Below are 16,758 nucleotides of genomic sequence, written 5' to 3'. Positions count from 1 at the left end.
CCCTCCCCCTCATTCCAGTCCCTGGCATACGCTCAGCAGAAATTAGGACCACAGGAAGATCCACTGCGGTCAGGCTGAACCAGTGACAAGGTAAGCACCGAACTGCCCATTTCAGGGCCCGCAACAAAATAGAAGAAGCCATAGACACTGCCCAGTGGTCACTATGTCTGACTGCTGGACTCTCAGAGAACTAGAGTGACCCATTATGGCATCTCTGGGATGAGGCGCACCGCCAATTCCCTCCATCCTTACTACGTGGCTTCCTTGGCTGAGCCACGGTGGACAGGCTTGGCCTTCTGAGAACAAGAAGGTCCCAGATGATCCAACGCCAAAACATCTCACAAAAGGGGAGAAGTGAGCAGAGAGGCTGAGTTCACGGTGAGACACTGCACCCTGGACAAACTGAGGACCAAAGCATCAGACATTGGTTCATTTACCAGAGAACTAAACTATGGGAGCTGCCACCCCAGATGTGATAGGAGCTGAGAAGCAGCAGCCTGCAAAAAAAAACATCTTAGGAGGACTACCCTAAATTACAGAGCAATGAAGCCCCCAACCCTACTGTCAGGGGGAGCATCTCCTGCAAGCTGGCTGAGGGCGACAGATGTGGGTCTCCAGCAGAGGCGTCCGCTCAGACTTGGAGGGAGGCAAATGTTCCTCCATACCTTCTTCCCCAGGGTGGGAGTGGAACACAGAAAACAGGAGCAACTCTGCCATTACTGTGCCCTGTTTCCGCCCAGGGCACAATACGCTGTCTGTCCTCCGGCTTTGGGTAGGGTGACAGGGGGTCCCGCTATCACCTTGCATCCACTAGTGAGCCTCGCTTCCCAGTTTCCCCACAGGCTTCAGTACACTGCACCACCCTTGTTCCAGCTCTGGGATCTCCTGCTGCTGGAAGCCCTCTGGTCTGGGCTACCCACAGTTGGGTGCTCCCTCCCAGCCCTGCACTCACCACGCTGTTTCGTGTCTGGTCTCTCGGGATCTGATCTTCGGTTCCTCGGCTTCTCTGGACTCCCGAGCCAGGGCCGTGTGCTGGATTCCGCCCGTGACTACGGTTCTCCGCGCAGCAGCTAAGGAAAGACAAGCCGAGTGTGTACGGGATGCCTGGGAGGGCGGGATAACGTTCTCGTCCCATAGCCCCTCTAGGCGGGCACCAGCCCGAACCCTGCGGGACCACGACCCCGTGGCGCTACATTTACAAAGGGCAAAGGCTCTCCCGGACGGCGAGCGGCCAGCGCCGTCCACCGGGCAGCCCTCGGGGCCAGGCCGCCCTGCCCGGGGCACGACAGGGCGCGGCGGCCGCGGGGACCGGCAGGAAGGGCGGCGGGGACAGGAACCCCGGCGCCTCGGAACCGGTGCTGCGGGCGCGGGGCTGCGGTTCCCACTGCGCCCCTCGATCCTCCCCCCTGCTCCCCCCACTCGGAGCCCCGCACCCAGCCCCGCCCGCCCCCCGCCCGGCGCCCGAGCCCCCAGGAGGCCAGCGCGGGGGCGCTCACCTGGACACGCGCTGTCCAGGCGTTTCCAGAAGCTCCGGCGGCGGCGCGGGGCCAGCGCGGCGGCTCCTCCCGCGGCTCCGCCCCCGCGCGGCCGCTCCGCCTCCTTGAGCCGCCGCCACGTCCCCCCTCCCGCCCCTCCGCGGCCCCCTGCAGCCGAGGCTGGGGGCGTCCCCCACCCGGGCCTCTGAGTTGGCCGGGGCCGCGCGGGCGGGGAGGCGGGAACGGGCCGGGGCCCGGCGGGAGCCGCCCACCGCCCGCCGCACGTACACAGCCCGCGGCCGCCCCCGCGCCCAGCTCCGGCCACAGCTCTCGGGCCAGCGGAGGCGGCCGGGCGCCCGCCCGACGGCTGCCACACAGGCTCCCGGGCGCCCGCGGACTCCCCTGGCCTCGGCGCACACGCTCCCCCTGCCCCCCTCCGCGGGTCCCTCTGGACTTGGGATTGGGGTCTCAGAGGAGAGGAGTGGGGAAGCCCCTCGAGACGACTAGGGATAGTGTCGGAGGGATGGCAGGGAGGGGTCAAGGCACTGACTGGCCTTGCATGTGGCTGTCCCAGGTTCAATCCGGGCATCACCACAAACCCCACCAGGAGTGATCCCTGAGCCCGGCTGGGTGTGCCACCTCCAATAATAAGACTGTGATGACCGTGGCTGGGGACATGGGGGCAATTCCACTGTCCCACCCTACCACCACCCCAGCTTCCAGAAGGATTCGCAACGTCACAGCACCAGCAAAGTGCTCCTGGCTATGGATCAATGAGGCAGAAGCTGTCCGACTAGGGCGGGCAAGGGGGACACATTAACCCACCTCTGGTTGACTCAAATCTTTCCATCAGGGAACAACGGGTCCTCAGAACAGTGACACTTCATTGGCTGCGGGGGCGGGAAGCGCATGAAGGCAGGGAGGCCACAGACCTTGGTGAGCCCCAGGAGGTCCTGGCCGCCAGGAGGTTCCCACGCCTACTCCGTGAACCTTCCTGGTCATAAATGAAGGGGGAAAGTCTGAGAATCTCATCAGAGAGCTGGTTGGGAATGGCAGGCTCCCAGCCTCTGTCCAGGCCATATACAAGACATTCCCAGTGGCACACTGGCCAGGCAAGCAGCTCAGCCGGGAACCTCCAAGCAAACACACAAAATTACACACAGAGGTGGAACTGATAGTACAGAGAGTCGGGCATTTACCATACATGTAGCTGATCCAGGTTCGATCCCAGGCATCCCATATGGTCCCCCAAGCACTGGCAGGAGTAATTCCTGAGTGCAGAACCAGAAGAAATATCCCACCTCCCAAACAAAAAATAAAAGTTGTACAGAATATGAGATAAACCACCAGCAAAGTCTGACTTAAACCAAACAATTTTTCCAGCATCTGCTACAGCCTGTTACACCCCGCAGGAAACTCCTGCCTGCCTCTCCCTCTAGCCTCTCTTCTCAGGAGCATGTCCTGTGGCTCATCTACTGAAGGTTCAACTCTTCCTCTTAGGTGAATTCTTCCATGGTCTATAAATACTTTCATGCCTCACTGTAGATACAAACCCCTCATTCCACCCACCCACTGCAGTCACTCCTCAAATTCAGAAAACTCACCCCTCTCTGCCATTCAGGCCCGACCCAATACCAACCAAGTCTCTTTTTTTTTTCTCTTTTTGACTTTTTGGGTCACACCCAGTGATGGTCAAGGGGTTACTCCTGGCTCTGCACCCAGGAATTACTTCTAATTACTCCTGGCAGTGCTCAGGGGACCACATGGGATGCTGGAGATCGAACCCGGGTGAGTCACGTGCAAGGCAAATGCCCTCCCCACTGTATTATCACTCTGGCCCCAGTACCAACCCAGGTCTTAAGACATTTCCTTGACCTCTGGATCCCTGAATTCAATAGCCACATGCCAGTCCCCATCTGCAGCCCTCAGCAGTGTGTAAAACCCATCAGCCTTCGACCGCTGCTTCCCTCCAACACTCCCTTACCTTGATCCCATCATCTGGCCTCTGCTTGGTTTGCCTGCCCCAGCCCTAATCCCCATCTTCCTCCCTGCCTCCCCACTAGTCAGTAAAGGCTGGAGTTCCTCAAAGTACAAGCAGGCAAACTCAGGAGATATGACTCTGTGGTAGTCTGCCTTGCAAGTGTGAGGCCCAAAGTTGGACCCCTTAGATGCAAAATAATAATAATAATAATAAATAAAATAAAAATCAAGCAATGGGGCAAGAAGGATACCTCAAAAGAAAGAGAGCATACTTAGCATGTGCATGGCCCTGAGTTCAAACCCCGGCACCTCACGGTACCGTGGGTATCACTGGCATAACCCTTGGCCCCCAATACTGCCAGGTGTGACCCCTCCCTGCTCCCAGCCCCCAGCAGAGCAAGCTGGGGTACAGTGTGAGACACCCTACAAGGCCATGGCAGGTGTGGCCCTATTCAGACAAATAAAAACTTGGCCTGGGGTTGTGGCAGGGTGGTCAGCAGTAGAGCACATGGCTTGCACGTCAGGGGACCTGGATTCAATCCCCCTACCCACTTCCCCGCACAGGGAGGGAAGAGCTCTGGTCCCCTTGCTTTCTATGCCTCTTTTCCTTCCTCTATGCAAACGACTTACAGATTTCTCTCCCCCACCCCCTTGGCCGGACCCCTGAGCTCCAGACCTCCAGTGTTCAGCTAAGTCTCCTTCTCTGCTTGACTCTCCATGTGTGACCCTGAGTGGGTGCTCTCTCCCCTGCCCCACTCCGTATCTCCATGTCCCAGCTTCAGAGGAGGAAATTCCCCCAGGGCTTGTGTGGAGCCACCGGGGTTCTGCACATAAGGGGTTATATGTGGTGTCAGGGGTCAAACCCAGGATCTCACAGGTGCAAGGTATGTGCTCTACTGCTTAAGCCATTTCTGACTCGCCCTGTTCTTATTCCCTCCCTGTCTCTCCCCCACACTGCAGCCACTGTGGTCTCCTCAAAGGGCAGCTCTGATTTATGGTTTGGTTTTATGGGGCGGGGGGGGGAGAAGAGGGAGGGCATGGCCTACACTGGCTGTGCTCAGGACTTAATCCTGCCTCTGTACTCAGGGATCACTCCTGATCACTCAAGAGACCATATATGGTGCCAGGATTGAACCCTACTATCTCTTGTTCCCAAAGGGCAGCTCTGTATCCATCCCCCCCCACCTTTGTAAATTGCATGGGTTTAAAGTGGCCTGTCAGATCTCACAAGGGCCAACCCCCACCCCACACTTCTCTAACCACACAGTCTTCCTCTATGCCCTCTAACTGGACACTGTCCCTCAACACCCCACCTCTGCCCTTGTATTTTTCTGCTCTTTCAGCCTGAAACATTGTTCCTCCTTCCCAGTTAAATTCTTCAGATCCCCTTACTGGGATTTTCTGCATCTCCCTGACCAGGTCAAAACTTCCTATGGCAGTTCCTCATACCTAGGTGCTTTGTAATACTTGCCACAGTTGATATAATAAAGCGAGCCTGGGATTGCTTAATATCTGACCCTCCACCTGCCTGGCAGCTGCAGGAGTATGTAAACTATATGTGTTTTTATCCACCATCCTATTCTCAGTTTCAACATAGAACGGGGCTCAGTAAATATTTGCAGACTCATGCAGCTTTAAGAAAGAACAAAATCATGCAATTTGCAGCAACAAAGATGGAACTAGAGGATATTATGTTGAGCAAAATCAGAAGGAAAGGTATAGACACAGAATCTCTCTAATATATGGGACTTGAAGATACACAGCAAGGTAGCAAAAAGGGTCCAAAGGTAACATAATGGAAGAACTGATCCACACAATTAATTTTGGGGGGAAGAACAGAGGGGCCTGGGAGAGATGGATCTTAGGGTCCTTGAGAAAGAGAAACAGGGTACAATGGCGCTGGTGGTGTTGCCAGGAACCAATGCCTGGGAACGGCCAGAAACCTATGCCTGGGAACCAATATGTCAGTACAGACTGACCTGTAACTAGGAACAACTGCTTCTTGGGAAAGGTTGTAGAACAATGCCCAGGGAAACTGCCATCAGGGCCCACATCCAGTTTCGTTAAACGTTTGCATTCTTTGCTATTCTCCCATTCTGCCCACTTCCGCATATAATCAATTATTAAAGACTAGCTTAAGGAGAAATAAAATTGGAATTTGCTCCCATTCTTGTGTCTGCCTGTGTCTGCCTCTTTCTTCTTGTGTCTGTCTCCTTTTCACTCACGCCCCCTCTCCCAGCTACCCATGTTGACCAAGTCCCAAGGGATGGGACATGGTATTGGAATTATGTGCATGAGAAAGCATCATTAATAGCATTGTAAATTACAGAATATCAATAATAATTAGAATATTTTCAAAGAAACATATACATATAGAATTCATTGTGGAGATGAGATACCCAGATCAGCTTTCAGATGCCTTCCTGGGAATGTCAGGCCCTGAGCAAGTCCAGGGTTAGCTGAAAATCAGATCACCTCCTTGGTCTTCACAGCCCCTTACCTTGCAGGAAGAAGCCATTCACTCACTCGCTCAGCTCACTCACTCACTCACTCACTCACTCACTCATTCACTCACTCATTCTTATATTCTTAGCCTATTTGTTCTCATCTGGAAGAGTCCATGTCTGGCTTAGCCTCCTCTGTGGCCTCAGTTTCCCACCGAGCCCTTAGCATGAGGCAGCTTCTGATTCCACCTCAATGGAATCAGAAGATAAACTATGATGTTTCCTAGAGCTGCCAAACCAAATTTGTACACATTGGGGTGTGAAAAACGCAGACACATTGTCTCTCACAGTTGTAGAGGCTAGAAATGCAAAACGAAGGTGCTAACAGACCAGGCACTCTCTGAAGGCTGTGGGGGACATTCTCCTGTGGCCTCATCCAGCTCTCAGTGGCTCCTGGTGTTTTCTGGCTTGTGGTTGCATCCCTCCAACCTGGACCCATCTTCCCAAAGCCTTCTTTTCTACATCTGCACCTTTTCCTCTTCTCCCTCTTCTATTATCAGGTTTAGGACCCATCCTGGGAATCAGGCTGGTCTCATCTCACAGTCCTTCATTTTGGATTTTCAAAGTCTCCTCTCTTCCAATAAGGTTATCATCATCATCATCATCATCATCATCATCATCATCATCATCATCATCATCATCATCATCATCCCATTGGTCGTTGAATTTCTTGAGTGGTCTCAGTAACATCTCCATTCATCCAAGCCCTGAGATTTTAGAAGCCTCTCTACTCGTCCTTCCCAACGATGCCATATTGGAGGCTCTTTCAGGGTCAGGGGAATGAGACCCAGCTTGTTACTGGTTTTGGCATATTAATACACCATGGGGACCTTGTGAGGCTCTCCCATGTGGGCAGGAAACTCCCAGTAGTTTGCCAGGTTCTCCCAGAGGGAGAAGTAGGCTATAAGATACCCGGCCACATGCTTCTGGGAGCTTGCTTTTAAGTCTCTGGATGCTGGCCGTTGACGGGATTACACGGTGCCAGGGGCACTCCCTGGGTATGACTGCCTAGCTACTGGGAAATGGGAAATCTGGGCAGAGGAAGCCCAGTCCCAATCCGAGCAGGCTTGGAGGTCTCAGCCCCAGGTCCCACACACCTGGGTTCCTCTGTCGGTACCTTCATGCGTGAGGCTCATCCGAACATGTGGAGAGGGGTCTTGAGCATGGCTGTGGCTAGGCTCCAGAGGTCTTCAGCAGCTGGGAGCTCTGCTTGGGGCGAGGAGGGAAGCTGGAGTCCATCCCCTCCGAAGGGGCCCCGGATACGGTCACATTCACGTAAATCCATGGCCATGGGTTCATGTAAATACACAGCTCTCAGTTCTGAATCTTTGGCCTGGCCGCTCCAAAGCCGTATGGCCTTCCCTGTGTGTCTACTTGGGAGGTGAACTGACTGTGCCCCTGTGCACCTCTCCACACACCTGAACTGCTTCTGGTATAGCATTTCCTGTGTCTTGGGGAAATCACTTCCACTTTCCTCTCCACCACATTCTCCCCTGTGGTTCTTACCTCATAGATCATTCCCAACCCATAAACTTTGCTCCATCCCACTGCCACAGCCCAGATATGGCCCTCTCTCCACTGAATGATCAGTCCCAGCCCACAGCTTTCACTCAGCCCCCTCTATCCTTAACTCTCCAACAGGATATTTTAACCAGGAGACTCAGACCACATAATGCCTACATGCCCCTCAAAAGTGTTCCATTGCTCCGAGGGTAAACCAGAGATGCCAGTTCCCTTTATCCAACTCTCATGACTTCCTACCAGGTGCAGCCTGAAACTTGACGTTCCAGAGACCCTGTGAATTACCCAGTGAATGATCGTGCTCATCCCTAGGGAAGGATCTAGTGTCTGAATAAGGGCTTGCAAAACACCAGGGAGACTGGGGAGCCAGAGGGATCATATAGCAGGTGAAGTGCTTGCCGTGAGACACTGAGTTCCATCCCAAGTGCTGCTGATATACGCCGTGCTCTGTCTTGGCAGCACTACTGCCTGGGACCTTGGCTGAGTACTAGAGTATATGACCTCCAGAGCACAACCACGTGTGTGCAAATGCCACAGCTGAATTATGCGACCCTTGGCAAGCACAGAAACTAGAAGATGTGTGAGCTCCAGGGCCAAGAGTGCAACTGCCGGTACACAGAAGAGCAGCACTGCAGCTCTGATAAGCTGTACAACCAGACTGAATGTGAGCACCAGGATGAAAGAAGAGTGTGGCCCCAGGTGCGAGCATCATAGCACCACAACCAGGCCAGTGTGACCTCTGGACATACGACAACAGCATGTCCGGAAGGGGCAGAAATAATAAAAGCAAACAACTGGATGCTCCAGCCAGCCTGGCCATGTGTCAGCCCCGGCCTCTGCCTTTGGCTTTCCCTACCTCCTGCCAGGAACACTCCTTTCCCCAAAGGTTCTTTCCTTCAAAACCTTTTTTTGGGTCCAGTGTGAGCCAGGTCCCTACCATAGCACCATAACTCCTCATAGAGGAGTTTCAGGATCACAACTGGAACTCACTCGTACAGAGGGTTGTGGGCTGCTCTGGCCTGCTCACCTCGTGTCTTCAGCATAAGGTCTGGCCCCCAGGACCAGATAGAAAGTGGAGAACAGAAACACATGAGTGTTTAGACACACACACAGACACACACATACACACACCTCAACACCACCACCATGGCCCCCAGTAGCCCTCACTGAACACAGGCACTGTATCAGCATGTGGAACAGCTGCGTCAAACCCCTGTCTTGGCTGTGGGAGCTAAGTGCTAAGTTTCACCTTCCTTGGTGCCTTCTTGATGCCCACCAAGCTCCAACGCCACAAGAACACACCAGCTGAGGCTGACAGCCAATTCAGGGAACCTCAAGTTACCAGGGGTGAAACCCCAGCAGAAAACTGGCCAGCATAGCAACTTCGACCAGGAGGGAAGACCCAACAACTTCCACATGGTGAAGGCTCTGGAAGGAGGGTCTGCCCACCTTGCCCCAGCCTCAGAGACCCCTGTCAGCCTCAGGCTCAGGAATACACCCCACTTTGGATCACAGCGCAGCCAGAGGCATTGCCACATGAATGTGTCACCCCCCAGGCTGACTCTCTATGACATCCCTGACCAGTGGGTCCTCCAAGCAGGCTAGATGTGCAGCCACTGTCCCTAGGAAAGGACCTGCAGAAGGGCTGGCAAAACACCAGGAGGCTGGGCAGACAGAGCAATAGTACAGTGGGTGGGGCATTTGCCTTGCATGTGCCTAACTCAGGTTTGATCTGCGGCACCCCATATGATCCTCTGTGTCCCACCAGAAATGATCGCTGAGCACAGAACCAGGAGTAAGCCCTGAGCACTGCCTGGTGTGGCAGTGCAAAAATCACCTATGTTGGGGAGTTAGATAATTGGGCATGTGGGAGAACAGAGAGGGTGTACCCCCAAACAGGGTGTCCCTTAGCCTGTCTGTCCCCCTTTCTCCACTCATCTGTGCTTCCTGTCCTGGGGAAGCAGAGGGGAGTGAGGGCTGCTGCTTAGCCCTGAGGGTCCCAGTGGTGACCTGTGAAGGCCCTGCCAGCACTGGCCCCTCAGCAAGCATCCTGCCACAGAATCCTCCCACAACCCTTCCCCCAGAGCCAGGAGCCTGGGTCAAGCAGTGTGGCGGAGCAGTCCCCTCAGCTGCCACACATCTGTACCCTCCTCACAGAGCTGTTCACGGGATGCTGGGCCCACACTCCCTTCTGGGATGTTCTTGCTTGTTTGTTTGTTTGTTTTTGGTGGGGGTGGGGTGGGGCAGGCACACCCAGCTGTGCTCAGGGCTTACTCCTGGCTCTGCACTCAGAAGTCACTCCGGGACTATGATGGTCACTTAGTATTCTTATTGCATACCATAACACTCAAAAGGAGAGAGAGAGTAAAAGGGACGATGCCTGCCACAGCTGGGGTGGGGGTGGGGGTGGCAGGAGGGATACTAGTGGTAGAGAATGGGCACTGGTGGAGGGTTGGGTACTCCATCATTGTATGACTGAAATAATCAGGAAAGTTTGTAAGTCTGTAACTGTATCTCATTTTTAAAAAAAGAAGAAGTCACTCCCAGCAGGCATAGGGGACCATACAGGGTTCCTGGGACCAAGCTCAGGTCTGCCACAGCCCAAGCAAGCAAGCGCCACACCCTCTGTAATCCCACCCCACGCCCAGTACCCTAAGGTTTTAAGGAGACAGTGTCCTAATTGAGTAGAGCCTGAGTTCAACCCTCCCGCCAGAGCCCTGGGCAGTGCAGCCTGAGTGAGGCCCCTGGTGGCCAGAAACAGAACTTCCCAGGTGGTCAAGACCTGGAGAAAGTAAAACCCTTAACAGAAAACTCAAGAGATCCTGAATACAACTCCAAATCCGTGAACCCACTGTTGTACAAAAGAAGCAAGACAACCCCTAAGAGATGGCTACAAGCCCCCTCCCAGCTCCCTCCCCGTGGACCCCTGCCACCCAAGGTTGCAGAGCCAGCACCAGACGGGGGCTGTCATTACAGGACAGAGACAGGCGTCCCAGCCAGGCTGTAATTACGCAGCAGGTCTGGGACAGGCCTCCTGGGAGAGACACTGGCAGGACTGTGACTCCCCTCTCTCACCACTTTCCCCTTCCATCTTGGGGAAGTAGAAACTTATGGGCGGGCCAGGAATCAGCTAAGTATGGTACTTAGAAAACCTGGTATTTTGAAGCACACAGTGTAAAGCATGCTTTAAAAAATTACTATTATTAAAGCACAGCTGCCAGGCCTCCTCCTTCAGCCTTAGTCAAGGTGGGGCTGGGTAGGGCCTGGGGGTAAGCACAGGGGAGGGTGAGGAGAGCCCTTGGGCATCTGCTTTTGCTACTGGTTTAAAAGGATGAGCGGTCAGGAGGCCTGGAGGCAGCTCGGTGGCCAATCGCCTGCCTCGGGGGCTCAGGGTTGTGAGGTCCATCTGGTACTGCTGCCCGCGGGCGTCACGAGTGATTTCCAGATGCACCATGGCCCAATGTGGTGACCCAGAGAGCACCACAACTAAATAATATGCCAGCAAGCACTCTGCAGAGGGCAGGGCAGGTCATGGGGGTACCGAAAGTTTCATGGGGGTCTGCTATTTTTCAGCCCTTGTCAAAATGAGTGGACGTCAGGGGACATGGCAAAATTTGAGGCTGCAGGAGTCCACGGAGCAGAGCACCACAAATCTCCTGGGTCACAAAAGAGAATGTGAATGTAACGCTGAAGGCCCGGAGCAGCCACATGAGAGTCTGCCAGGGAGGAGCTAGAGTCAACTGGGGGATTTAGGAAGAGCACCCCAGCTGCCTGCCACAAGGAAGCAGAGACTGAGGGGCGTGTGGAGGTGACAGAGAATACAGTGTAAAGCTCGTATACAGCACAGGGCCCAGATGGCAGACGAGGGGCTAAGCATGTACAGGTAGAGGGGTGGGCTTAAGAATCAGGAAAGCCAGGCTGGAGGAATACTGGAGCGGGTAGGCTCTTGCCTTGCACTTGGCCCATAAGCGTTCAATCCCTGTGCACTGTCAGGAGTGATCCCTGAGTGCAGAGCCAAGAGTAAGCCCTTAAAAAAAAAAAGAACCACGAAAGCAGTCAATTGGAAGGGCTCCTTCATCCTCCTGCTCATTCTACAGATACTGAAATTCTGCTACTCTCAGCATCCTGCACAGGTGAGATGCTGTGTGCGTCTCATCCAGAATGAAGTCTCTTCACTACGCTTCCCTCCACCTGTCACCTGGGACAGGCCCTGCTAAGGGGACCCGTGGCAGCCCCCAGACAGCACAGAATGAGTGAGCAGCTCTGTTATTCCAGGTAGCATCGTATTAAAATCTTTGCCACAGTGTTTTCACTGCAGGGCTCTTGGCCATCAGACCTTATTATTGTAAAAGATAAAATTTAACGGCTTGGTTTCAAGTCTGGGTGAAAGAGTCTTTTAGCAACATTATGGGTTGTAACATGACAATGTTATGAGCTGATGGGAGATAATGGTCTGCCCCAGGAGTTCACAGCACCGCTTATTTCAAAACAAGCTACAACCCATAGAGACCATTCAAGGGACTGCCAGAACCCTGGAACCTAGTGGCCTCCGAGAACTGCCAACTGAAGCCCTAGTGGCTTTCAGCACCACTGGGACAGCCCCCCCAAACAAACAAAAATAGCACATGCTATACAGGAGGCAAAAAGAGGCCTCAGAGAGGCAGACTTGAACCTGCATTTTCCGTAAAACTTTGAAACATGAATCACTGGACACATAGGAAAGTGCCCGGAACACACAGAGAAGAGCATCTCACAAGGCAGGACAAAGTGCAGTGACAAATATGGATCCCAGTGTTTGGAAACTACATTGGCCAGGTAGCAGGTAACCATGTCTGTTGGGGAGGATGGGGGGGAGGGGCTTCATTCCTCTTGTGCCTCCAGCATAAAACATTGTACGTTTGGTAAAGGCTGCATCAGAGAATGAGCTGAGCTGTGTGAGTGAGCGAAGGGACCAAAAAGTAATGTGCTGGTCTTATTTTCTTTTTTCTTTTACTTTTGTGTTTTAGTTTTCAGAAAGTAAGAGAGAGAGAGAGAGAGAGAGAGAGAGAGAGAGAGAGAGAGAGAGAGAGAGAGAGCATAGACAAGAACAGAGAAGTGAATTACATAGGCCACAAAGTTCATCTTGAGATGATGAAGGCCATATGTGCCAGGCTTTATAATTCTCCTTCTCAGCAGTTCTTCATTAACACAAAATGTTAAGAATGTTTTTTTCTTTCATTGGACCAGAGCAATAGTAAAGTGGGTAGGGTGCTTGCTTTGCACATGGCAGACCTGGGTTCAATCACCATTATCCTATATAGTTTGGGCTTGCCAGGATTAATTCCTGAGCACAGAACAGGAGTAACTCTTGCACATCACCTGATGTGACCCCAAAACCTAAAACACTTACAGAAAGAATACTTTTGCCTTTTTAATGAAGATTTAGCCATGAGTTTATAAACTTTAACCAAGAAAAATCTCTCTCTCTCTCTCTGTCTCTCTCTGTCTGTCTGTCTCTCTCTCTCTCTCTCTCTCTCTCTCTCTCTCTCTCTCTCTTGAATGCTCTCAAGCAATGATGTTAAATGATTCCATTTGCCACTTCTAATACCACTCTGGTCACTAACGAAAATGATTCTGTTTCATAAAGTGTGGTTTACACGTAGGGAGTTACTGCTCAAACAGATAGTGAAAGAGGCTCCATGAAATAAGGAAATTAAAGCAAATTAAATTTTTGTGAATCAAATATCACTGTGCTCTGGATCTACATGATTGTTTAAGAATTATAGTTTTCAACCTGATGTGCTGATCTTGACCAGTTAGAAAACTGTGCTCACAGGAGGATTTTGCAAACTGATATATCATTTTCTCATAGAGTATTCAACCTGGTTTTATGCTTTCATACTTCATATTTCCAGTGAGATTTAGCACCATGGGGTTTTCCTTTGTTAAGCATTAAATGAAATTTATTGCTTTTATGATGACAAGTGTAAACACAGGCAGAGCTGCCTCCAGAAAACCTGCGTCTCCCCACCATGCCCGGCTCCTTCTGATGTAGGCAGGCAGGCAGATAGGGAAGGCCCCCTCCCAAGGCAATGCAAGTAAATTTCCTGGGAAGTAACAGTCATAGACAACTGATGCCAGTGCCAGCCCGTAACTGACCCTGAGGAGGCTGTTATGCCAACAAAAGACCAGGAAAGGAACTTCAAAGAAGACCATCACCACTCCCAACTCTACCCCCTTGACAACCTTCTTAGCAATGAACTTTGACCTAAGTAGAAACTTAGGGGGAAGGTTGGAGAAACTCTATAAAGTCCACCTTGAACAAAGGGAGGAGACACACGCTGCCCGAGCCACTGTGCTACCAGTACCCACGTGGCCAAGCCCATGCGGTACCCAAGCACATGTGTTGCCCACATCTCCCCTCTTGAGATGTGTATTTTCATGTTTCCTGTCTAATACTGGGATGTGTGTAGGGGCTCTCTCCGCCCTGGGAGAAGGCCAGGTTCTCTCTTGAGCACCTTACTCTCTACTCTCTCCCACTTTCTCTCCCTCTTTCCTTTCAAAACCTCCAAATAAAATCTGTGTAATTTCACTACCCATCTACTCCTGAAATTCTTTTCTGAGAGGCAAGACAAGAACCCAGGAACCCTGGGTTCCAGTGGAGAGCCAGATCAGGAAAAAGTGACTGTCTTTCTCCTCCCCATTTCACATGAGTCATCCGTGGGCCCCACCGACATCACTTTGCTCTCTGCAGTGACAGGATGGGGACAACAGCTCCTCAGTAACTCCAGGATCCCTGTATTTTCTTTTCTTTTTTTGGTTTCCTTCAGAGCATGCCTTGTGGTGCGCAGGGGTACCATATGGAGTGCCGGGAATTGAACCCCAAGTCTGCCATGTGCAAGGCAAGCACCCAACCCGCTCTGGTGCTGATCCCCATATTTTCAGTATACACATCACCATCAGCACCCACTATTTACAATCACCACATCTAATTACTACTTTACAAACTGTTATGAGGACAAAGATTTATATTACACAAAAAATGGGAGTACTTGTGAGTTGAAACCAAATGTCAACTAGTTATTTGATCTTTTATGGAAAAATTGCCTCCTGTCTGATGAGTTATGCAGCAAAAATGCTTGCGGCAAGGAATTTACAGGACAGACCTATCAGGCACAGCCTTCCTAGTATCCAGAGGCCTGGAGCGCTAATCATGGGTCTGGTTTCCTCGACAGCAGGACTGTCAGTGGTGAGGGGCCCGCCCATTTAATGAAGGTCCCACACTAACATACTAACCCCACCCTTCCTTTCCCTGGTACTCAGCTTCTGCTCCTACTTTTATCTTTTTTAAAATTTTATTTTATGTTTATAAATTAGTTCACAATATCTGATTACATTTACTATCCAAACACCAATCCCACCACCATTACACCTTCCCACCACCATATTTTGGATGTTTCCATCACAAACCCCAACCCCTGACCCAAAGTAAAACTGAAATAATTTATTTTGTATTGTTTGTTATGAATAAACCACTGAAAATGCTCCAAAAAACTTTCCTTAGGGAGAGTATGTGAAGATTGTTGTATTTCACCAAAGGGCCATTGAGCCCTTCTATAAGAGATCACTAATATGCTGTTAAAGGTTGAGCCTTGGGCTGGAGCAATAGCACAGTGGTAGGGTGTCTGCCTAGCACGCGGCCGACCCGGGTTGGATTCCCAGCATCCCATATGGTCCCCCAGCACCATCAGGAGTAATTCCTGAGTGCAGAGCCAGAAGTAACCCCTGTGCACTGCTGGGTGTGACCCCCCCCAAAAAAAGTTTGAGCCTTGTGTGCTTATATATATGTATATATAAGTATTCATATATATACATATATATACATATCATTGTGTCACCGTATCGATGTCATCCTATTGCTCATCGATTTGCTCAAGTGGGCACCAATAATGTCTCCCTTGTGAGACTTGTTGTTACTATTTTTGGCATATCAAATATGCCATGGGTAGCTTGCCGGGCTCTGATGTGCAGGCTGGATACTCTCAGTAGCTTACCGGGCTCTCTGAGAGGAACAGAGGAATTGAACCCAGGTCAGCTGCATGCAAGGCAAATGCCCTATCCACTGTGCTATCACTCCAGTCCATGCATATATATATATATATATATATATATATATATATCTGTAAAAACATATTTCCCTCTAAGATTGGTTGCCTTCTACTTTAAACCCCATCAAGTGTGGTGCACTATTCTTGGAGTATGAGTCGTGTGAGGTATGAGATGTCCAGGAATAGGTTTACTCATGGGTGAGGCTTTGCCCGAGTGTGTGGAGAGCAGCTGTAAGCATGGCGATGGTTTTGTTCTGGAGGTTTTCTGCTGCTGGGGCTGGGTCCCTTAGGGAGGGGATAGCCCTCTTCTACTTTTAAATTCACTTCATATTCTGGGGGCTGGGGTGGGGCTGGGGGTAAAATCTAGTGGTGCTTGGTTGACCAGGGATGGAACTTGGTTTTCCACATGCCAAGGGTGCACTCAGCACTCAGACTGCTTTACTGCCCCGATACATGTTATTCAGACAACTTACAGACCTTATCTGACTTGGGCCAGAGGGATAATAGAGCAGTAGGGCGCTTGCCTTGCATGCGGACAACCCAGGTTTGGTCCCTGTCATCCCTTCTGGTCCCCCAAGCAACACTGAAAGTGATTCCTGAGTGCAGAGCCAGGAATATGCCCCAAGCACTGCTGGGTGTGACCCCCCCAAGAAACAAACAAACAAATCCCCCTTGACTTACAGTAGGGTCGTTGTCCTTACCTGAACAGATGCTGACTCGGCAGTGTACTTGCTATCGCAGCTCTACATCACCGAAGTATCACACGAAGTATCACACCTCGATTTCCAGGAATGTGACTTCACACCACAGTAAAGTTGAAAAACAATGAAATCACCCAGTAGGAACACAAACACAGCCGAGGGACTGGGAGACAGAACAGCAGTTAGAGAATGTGGACCCAGGTTTTATTCTTAGCACCACATGGTTACCCCACGCAGGTAGGGTGCAGCCCCTCAGGCCCCTGAGTGTCACCAGGTGTGGCTCTGGAGAACCCCAGTTACACTGGGTGGCCTGTGTGGCCCCAATACCACTGGACCTTGCATTCAACAGCAGGCCTGGCTTTCAGAGTGAGATCCCTGGACCTACTGAGCACTGCTTGGGAGCACCATCAAAAAAAAAAAAAACAGGGCTGAGCTGCAACTGATGAACTTCCAGGATATAATGTTATTACATTTGTCAACATTTAGTATT

General features: G+C 51.5%; 1 protein-coding gene across 4 annotated transcripts in view; it reads right to left on the bottom strand.

Annotated features, from left to right (window-relative positions):
- P4HA2 (prolyl 4-hydroxylase subunit alpha 2) overlaps positions 1-1,684 on the bottom strand; it is a 47,991-nt gene extending 46,307 nt beyond the window's left edge. For 2 of the 4 annotated variants that reach the window (XM_055142779.1, XM_055142777.1), the window contains exons 1-2: positions 1,497-1,684; positions 953-1,070 (exon numbers count right to left, since the gene is read on the bottom strand). The gene's annotated coding sequence lies outside the window, so the exon portion shown is untranslated. Of the gene's footprint in view, positions 1-437; positions 498-952; positions 1,071-1,496 lie in introns of all 4 variants that reach the window. The other 2 variants (XM_055142778.1, XM_055142780.1) reach the window with 2 other exon arrangements.
- Between the last annotated feature and the right edge of the window lie 15,074 nt (positions 1,685-16,758).

Source organism: Sorex araneus, chromosome 6 (assembly GCF_027595985.1).
Source record: "Sorex araneus isolate mSorAra2 chromosome 6, mSorAra2.pri, whole genome shotgun sequence".
Lineage (NCBI taxonomy): Eukaryota > Metazoa > Chordata > Mammalia > Eulipotyphla > Soricidae > Sorex > Sorex araneus.
Note: the sequence above shows the minus strand (reverse complement) of the source record. Positions and strands in the feature narration are given on the sequence as shown.